Raw genomic sequence first — 8,627 nt, 5'->3', positions numbered from 1 at the left:
AACCCCAAAGGAAAAAAATAATAATAATAATTTAAATGCCCAGGAATTCCTCCTTCCGCGCTGTACTGCATAGCAGAAAGGGTGACCTGTAATTGCCTATGGCCATAGAATGGCATCTTGGTATTTTAATGAATAGTAAACAAGTAAGCCAAATGCATAAGAAAAGCTCCTGTTTGATTTCAGTGTTGCGATAGTTGTGAACACAGAAGGCTGATTGTCTTGCTGCTCACACCCTCTTCTGGCCTCCATAGTTACCCCCACAGAGAGAAAGGGTGTTGTGGGTATTAGAGCGGAGAGGGGGATGAGCTTTAGGTGATAAATATATCCTGCATCTTGACTGGAGTGATAGTTTTATGGGTAAGTAATTGATTTAAAATGTGCATGATTCCTAAGATGTGTGAATTTTATATAAATTATATCTTAGTAAGATGCCTGGTGTGGGGGGATGAGGAAATCTAAAAGTCACATTCTCCTGCCTCCACTCAGGCCGTCTTTCTCAGCCTCTTCCCAGGCTCTTCCTCTGGCACTATTCCACTTGTATGAAAGGGATATTTTGTTTCCCATTGTAAATTTTTTTTTAAAAAAATGGGTTTCCTGCTTATTACAACAGATACAAGTAGGCAGAAATACAGAAATATATAAAGAAAATTTAGCCACATAGTAGCACATGTCTGTAATCCCAGCACTTGGGAACTGAGGCAGGAAGATTTCTGTGAGTTCAAAGCCAGTCCAGGCTAAGAGTAAGACTTTGCCTCAAAGTGTGAAAGGCAGAGAGAGAAAAATGGAGAGAGGTAGGGACGGAAGCATAACAATTTCTCATCTAATTTTTTGAATAATGACCTATATCCCCTGTTCTAATTTTTTATCAGAGAGTTAAAATGAAATGTCTTGTATCTCCTTTTAAAAATATAAAGTGGAATTTTGTTATATAGCCCTTCATTCATTCTTTGTGTGACCCATTGATGACTGCTTTGTAATCCTACAAGAAGCCAACTGCTCTTTTTCCAAGCAGGCTCAAGAGCATGGATGCATATTTTGAATGGAGGTCAAGTTTTAAGCTCTGCATTGCAGAAAACAAATTTGCAGTTTTGCCTAATTTCATCTCTGAGTTCATTGCCTTTTAAAATGTCTGGAGAAAGTCGAAAGGCCAGGAAACAGAATGCTTGGAAGTGAAACAATTATTCTGTGTCTCCCAAGGATGAACTGGAGATGTATTTCAGAGGACTGATTCATATAATTTGGAAGTTATAATTGCTTCTTCATTTCAGGCAAGATCTACCTGTCTAGGAGTCTATATGCAAGTACACGAGTCTGTGCAAATTCTCTCTCTCTCTCTCTCTCTCCCTCCCTCCTTCCTTCCCTCCTTCCTTCCCTTCCTCTCTCCCTCCCTCTCTCCCTCTCCCAAGAACCTCCCTAAGCAAACAGCTGAATACAGCTTGTAACAAATTATTTCATGTAAAACAGAATTGTCTCTACCAATGTTAACTTGCAGCTTCTGAAGAGAATTCATTGCCCCTGGCAGCCACATTTTCCACAAACTCAAGGCTTTCCAGACTGGTGTCCTCTGTCACCAGTCAGGAAATGAGGAAATTTAAGAATGAGGTGACCTGCCGTTGGAGCAGCATATTGGCTTCTGGAATGTTCTCTTTATTTCCCTGGCAAATTTCCTAGAAGTATATTCCCCTGGCTGGCCCCAGCACAGTCACCATTGCTCCCGAGTGGTATGTGTGGGGGGAATGCAAGAGCAAGACAGGGTAGCCTGGAGACCTGCCCGAGGTTCATTACCAGGGAGGCTAGTCTGTTTGATCTCAACCAAATTAAGGCTCAGGAAGTGTCCATTTGGCGGCCAGTCCAAATTTTCTGTGTCATTGACCCTCATTCCTCTCAAAGGGCCAACGTAGAAAAAGTTTAGCATATAAATTCATAAACATGACACGTAAATTAATCATGATTCAGGTTTTGAGGTTTGTCTTTTTTTTTTTCCCTAGTAGTAAAAAAGGTCATGGTAAATGCCATGACACGGCCTGTCTTCCTATACGGAACAGCTGCTTTCCTGAGAACAGCCACGCTAACCAACTCACTCTGCAATAATTTCTATCATTTATCAGCAAAGGCCTCCTGCAATTTGTTCATTGACTCTTCATCAACCGTAGGAGATAAATCCTACTGTTGCTATTACTATCTTCATTTTATAAACAAAGAAACAGCCTGAGACCCTAACTGCCCTCCTTTTTTTTTTTAAAAAAAAAAACTAAGTTATTCTTTATGGAAACTGGATTCAAAATCTAACTCACAGAAATCCAGTTTCTAGTGATTTCTCTTCAACGCTACTCTTGGCTATGTCCTCTGGCCTCAAGATCCTGAGTGTGAAATTAGAGATGCTTACTTTGTGTATTTGGGATCCTTCTCCACCCTACCCCTGCCATGTGTGTGTATTATGTGTGTATTTGTGGGGATATTTGTGTGAGTTCTGTCATGTATGTACCACAGAACATGTGTGATTTTCCACCTTCTCCAAAACAGGCTCTCTTGGTTGATTTACCCTGCAGATTTCAGGCTAGCTGGCCTGAAAGCTTCTAAGGAATCTTCTGTATTTACCTCTATCTCCACAGAGTCATGCTGGGAATACAGATGATGCTACCTCATCTGGTTTTTCCTGGCTTCTGGGGATTCAGACGCCTGTTCTCCATTTTTTCCCAGAAAGCCCTTGAGTCACTTCCTCAGCCCAGATCAACAAATGTCAGGTATAAAATGTTGGCACCTTTACCTCTCATTCTTAGTGCCAAAGGAAAAGGATTGCACAATTTACAAATGGCACTGGCCAACAAAGGGCAAGTTCTACTTGAGAAGCCAAGGCAGGAGTTATGACTCTCTGCTGTGTGAGAGCAAAGTTTCTCATTCAGTGATGCCCGTTTCCACTGCGACTGAGGAAAACCTCACTATTCCACAGTTAGAATGGTACTCTAGTTGGTTCTAGTTGCTCTAGCTTACATTATAAAAATTCACACTGATGGAAATACCTGTAAATCCAGGTACATTGTCAGCTGTACATAAAACAGATCTTATTAGGTGGATTTTTTTTTTTTGGCTAGGTCTGCAGGTCTGCATACTAAGCCCCAAAGAGTCTAGAATAAGCCATTGATCTCCTTGTATTGATTCTTTACTTAATTGTTTCCAGCCTGCAGACAACTAGGGAAATGGTGTCCCGAGAAATAGCCACAGTCCCAAAGTCTTTTCTTTGTATCTCTTACTCAGCTGAAGTAGTTGGAAGGACACTCTGGGTTTTCACAGAATTCAGCTGTGAAAATACCAAAGTAGCAACTCTCACTCCAAATCCAAACAGCCAGTAAAGGAAAGTGTATTAGTGAGGGCTCTAAAGGAACAGAACGGACAGAATGAATATATATTATATAGAGGGCTTATTAGGGTTGCTTGTACTATAAGGTCCCAGTAGTCAAACAATGGCTGTCTCACACTGTAGAGGCCAAGAATCTGGGAGTTGCCCCATCCACGTGGCTGGATGTCCCTGCAATCCCAATCTGGCACTGAAGGCCTGGAGGATTCCTGGAGGACTGTTGATCTTTAGTCTGTTTTGGAAGCCTGATGAAGCTGGTTCTACTATCAGGAAAAGAGTGCAAAAATCAACAGAATAGGTGAACTTCCCAGCAAGAGTGAAGGAGAGAAGGCAAAGTTTTCTTTTTTTTTTCTTTTTTTTTTTTTGTCCTTTTATTTCCACCAGAAGGTGCCACCAATATTTAGGGTGGGTCTTTGCATTTCAAATAATCTGATCAGAAAGTCCCTCACAAGAGTTCCAGTGGATTGCATCTTGATTAATTCCGTGACAAGCTAACAACAAAGATTACATATATCTCATTAAAGGCAGTAGTGTAAAATGTCTGACAAAAGCCTCCTGTGCCCTTCAGGTTTTATAAAAAAAAAAAAAAAAAAGCCTGGTGCTTTGTCTCTTACTTCTTTATTTCTTGCTCAAAACAAGCACATAGTCAAGCCCAAATGAGGGAGTGTAGACATCTATATCCCTCACAATTGTAGTCAGCATCAGAAAGTACATGTCAGAGCTATGGCTATATATAATGCTTCATTCAAAGGAATAAAGAATTGGAAACAATAACCTAATATCCCACAGCAATGATTTCTCATGGTACATTATTTATTGAGTGTAAGCAGAGACTGCTTGTTCATTTCCCAGTTACCCAAACCTGAATAATCCCACAGAAACTCTATTAATTAAAACACTGTTTGGCCTATTAGCTCAGGCTTCTTGTTAACTAAATTTTACTTCTTAAATTAACCATTTTCTATTAATCTGTGTATCACTACAAGGCTGTGGCCTACCAGTAAGTTTCCCATGTTCTTGTGTCTTTCTTCATTGGCAGCTACAAGGCATCTCTTTGACTCTGGATACTTTTTCTCTATATATTTCTGTTTGGATTTCCCACCTGGGTTTACTCTGCGTGGCCATTAGTTGAAACAGCTTTATTCATCAACCAATAAAGCAACACATATGCAGAAGGAAATCCCAAATCATCTCCTCTTTTCTGTCTAATTAAAAAGGAAGATTTTAATTTTAACATGGTAAAAAAATTGCATGTACAAAATAGGTATCAAGTAATAATTACAGTTACAAAATTTATAACTACTTTATCTTAAGAAAAGCTATAATTATAACTATCTATTCTTCAACTCCATTAAACACTCCAGAAGAATATAATATTACCTAAGTAAACAGGGGGTGTATCGAGAGAAACTTCTAAAACTTTAGAATTGACAGAGATCTCACTGCCTGGACAGTCACCCAAAGTTCTTTTGTAACATTGGGACATCCATCTTCAGCCTATAGGCCCATAATATCTGGCACACTTTTCCATGAAGAAGGAAATTTGAAGATCTGTTTTGACTTATACTGGCAAAGCTTTTCAGTTGCTTTCTTCTGTGTCCTGCAGAAAGTCTGGCAGACTCTTTCATAAAGCCAGAACCCTGAAAAATTATCTCACCTCCTTTTAGCACATTTAGTAATCATTTTTCTGTGGGTCCTGCATGTCCAGTTCATACAGCATACTATCAAGTAGTTCAGGCAAGAGCAGTTTCTTGCCCAAATGGCTAGACTTGTCATATTGAAGGCAAATTCCATAATGAGGTTTTTCAATGCCCAACAACATCTCTGAAGTAATTGGTGCTGCCAGAAGCAGACATGTCTCATTGTTGAGGAAAGTCTTAAGTTCTTAAAACATTTTAAATGTCATACTAGATATATGTATTTGAAAGGTTTGACGAATACCTATCCATCTAAAATATATCTCTGTATATCTAGAAAACTTAACAAACATGAATACAAGTTTAATTATACATGACACTTTTAGATGAGCTTTAAAAGCATAATACCTTAAACAAGAATAGAAATATACATATTACAAAATTGGCCATAAATTTATATCAATATACCAAAGTAAAGTATTCATCTCTATATCATATCATATCCCCCTTTGTTTTAATAATTTGACTGTGATCATTAACCACTTATAACCAACCCCTTTAAATGAAAATAGAGATTTATAAACAATCATTTGGGGAATTTGGGCATTGTTTTCTCCAAACTGTTTCCTGCTGTTTGTTGGGCAAAGTATTTTTAGGGTTCATGGAGACTTTTTGGAGGAACTTGTTATGTCAAGCCACATTAGCCTGGAGGATATCCACAGGTTCTCATCAAATATTTCATCAAACAAAAGCAGAATCTCTTTTCCAAAGTAACACATCCTTAGACTCAAATTTTGAAGTCAAGATATNTCTTTTCCAAAGTAACTTATCCTTTGATTCAAATTTTGAAGTCAAGATACCTTTATGTTGGCTTATCTTAGCAACTCCCACAATCAAATGTCTCTCTGCAGTTGATGATGCGCTCATCAACAGTCAAAAAATTCAAAGAAAACACAGTAATATACATAATCCAGACTCTGTGTGGCTATTTTACTCTATTACTTTTTAATATTTATTATCTTTACTCCTTTAATCTATGTCTGTTTGTACTCTTAATTTTTAAAAACTATTTACTTCTTTATAGCTGTCTGTACTATTTTTTCTCCCTTTTCCAAGCCTATGTACAGTGTTCAAACATACTGTGTCTTTTTTAGAGGCCTTTTATATCTGAACCTGTCTTATTATGTATCTGAAATCCTTTTCTGACAAGGAGCATTTTTTTTTTAAAAAATACTAAGTGGGTGTGGCTGGTACCAACTCTGTGACCCTGCCTGTTGACAACATAGCATATGTACCTTCACCGTCTCTGCAAACCATGCTCCAGGTGCATCGGGTCTATGTTGTCATTGAGCAACTAGCAGCACACTGTTCACAAACTCCATTTAAGTGCAGGACTTCGCAAGAGAGCCAGAGCTACTTGTGCTGCCAGAACAAACCAGGGAGTCAGCCCTTAAAGAAGCAGCTCAGTTTTTGCTGCTAAAGCTGAGTCATGAAGCCTTCTCTTAAAGAAGATACACTTGCCTCTAGCAAACAGAGCCCACATGACAAAATGTTGCTACCAAAAAAATCCGTGTTTAACCCTGTTCTTTTGTGTCTAGAATTCTTTCCTAAGCTCCCTCAGGTTTTATGTGGATGTAGTTGCCCCATGTTGGGCACCATTATCTAAGCAGAAACTGTTCATTAGTTTCCCAGCCACCCAAACCTGAATAATCACACAGAAACTATATTAATTGCAACACTGTTTGGCCTATTATTAGCTCAGGCTTCTTGTGAACTAACTCTTCCATCAGATTTCTCACCTGGCTTTACTCTGCATGGCCACTGGCCAACACAGCTTTATTCATCAACCAACAAATCACCACATACACAGAAAGACATCCCACATCAATTGCTCTTTATAGGACCCATCTTATTGTATTGTAATCATGTTTATACATATTACTCTTCTAGTAGACTGACTAGGTTTCTATCTTTGGGCCTAGAGATGATATGATGTGACAAGCAGTGACATCATCTCTAGGCCCGAAGATAGAAACCTAATAGATGCCCAATAAATGCTTTCTCAATGAATGTGTGAACAAGTCAGGTAATGTGGATGTTTAGTCAATAAATGATTTAATCTTTGGCTCAGGTGTGGAGACACATTCCTGTAATTACAGAAGTTGGGAATCTATAACAAGAGAATTGTGAGTTTGAAGCCATCTTCGGTTACAAAGATCTTGGCCTCAAAAAACTGAAGCAAACAAATAAACACATAAAATAAATTCTTTAATTTTCAAGAATTGAAATAATACACCAAAGTATCTTCCATAGGAAAATGAATACATCAACAGAATAGAAAATCATCATGGAAGGGAAGGCCTCATCTTGAAGGGCTTGAAATTCAGAGCATTTTAGCTGTGCATTCAGGATAAAGATATTATGTTCTGTGTGCCAGAGAAAGGATAAGTAAGTAAGACAGATGCAATTAATCTCCCTACCAAGCTAGTGCATAAGAGAGAGAAGCAGGAAATTACCCCTGTGTGTGATGAGCACTGTGATTATAGGAGCACAGATCACCCAGACAATCCTGGGAGTTCAGCGAAGGTTGACTGCCCAGTGACTTAACTAGGACTTGTGACTTAGTGGTAGGCAAGAAGGGGGTGGAAAGAGGAGCAACATTCAAGGAGGGGGAAATCATTTGTGGGCAAGGACAAAACTGTGCTGTAGGCTTAATTTGCTGGGTAGGGGGTCATGTGGTGTCATTTGCTAAGAAATACAGAAAGAGAGTATATTTTGGATGGAGAACATTTAGGGTAGGGATAGGAGTTTATTTCTGGATGTTGACAGATTGGCACTATATGCTGAAAATGATATCCAAATGGCAGTTAGATCTGATAGTCTAGATTTTAGGAGAGATAAAAGCTGAGATAAAAATTTGTGATTCAACCATATGTGTATGTATGATGCAATAAAGGAAACAGTTTTTGCCCCAATTCCCAGAACATAGCTTCTAGAGTCTTGGGGTTTCTTGTGTGACAAAATGTCTTTATTATGCTTCTTAAACAACTCATGGTAGCTTCCAGGTAGTTTTAGGGTAGGGACTGGTCACCATAGAGACCACATCATCAGAGGGCCTGAACTTTGGACCAGGTAGCTAAGCTTCCAGAGAGAAGAGGGACAGGAGGTGGAGTTCAGCCACAGAGCCACATAGCCAATGATATGTGCTTAAAGGCACCTCAGAAAAGACTATATTTGAGGATTCAGAGTTTGCTGGTTAGTGAGTGCATGGATGTGTTGGGAAAGTGATGAGCCTGGATTCCAAGAAAAAGGGGTTTGTCAACTTGACAGAAACCTAGACTCATCTGGGAAGAGGGAATCACAATTAAGGAAATACCTCTATTGCCCTGACCTGTAGGCAAGTCTGATTATGGAAAGGGCATTTTCTTGGTTAGTGACTGAAGTGAGAGGACCCAGTTTAGTAGCTGTAGAGCCATCCTTGGGCAGGTGGTCCTGAAGTAGCTGAGCATGAACCCCTTGAGCAAGCCAGTAAGCAACAGTCCTCCTTACAAACAAGGAAGTGTTCTCTGTTTCAGTTCCCTCTTTCGAGTTCAGGTCTTGAGTTCCTAAATTGGCTTCCCCTGATGGGGACTATA

Source organism: Alexandromys fortis, unplaced genomic scaffold (genome assembly GCF_014885135.2).
Source record: "Alexandromys fortis isolate MF-2015 unplaced genomic scaffold, M_Fortis_MF-2015_v1.1 scaffold_11, whole genome shotgun sequence".
NCBI lineage: Eukaryota > Metazoa > Chordata > Mammalia > Rodentia > Cricetidae > Alexandromys > Alexandromys fortis.
This window is presented reverse-complemented; position numbering follows the sequence as displayed.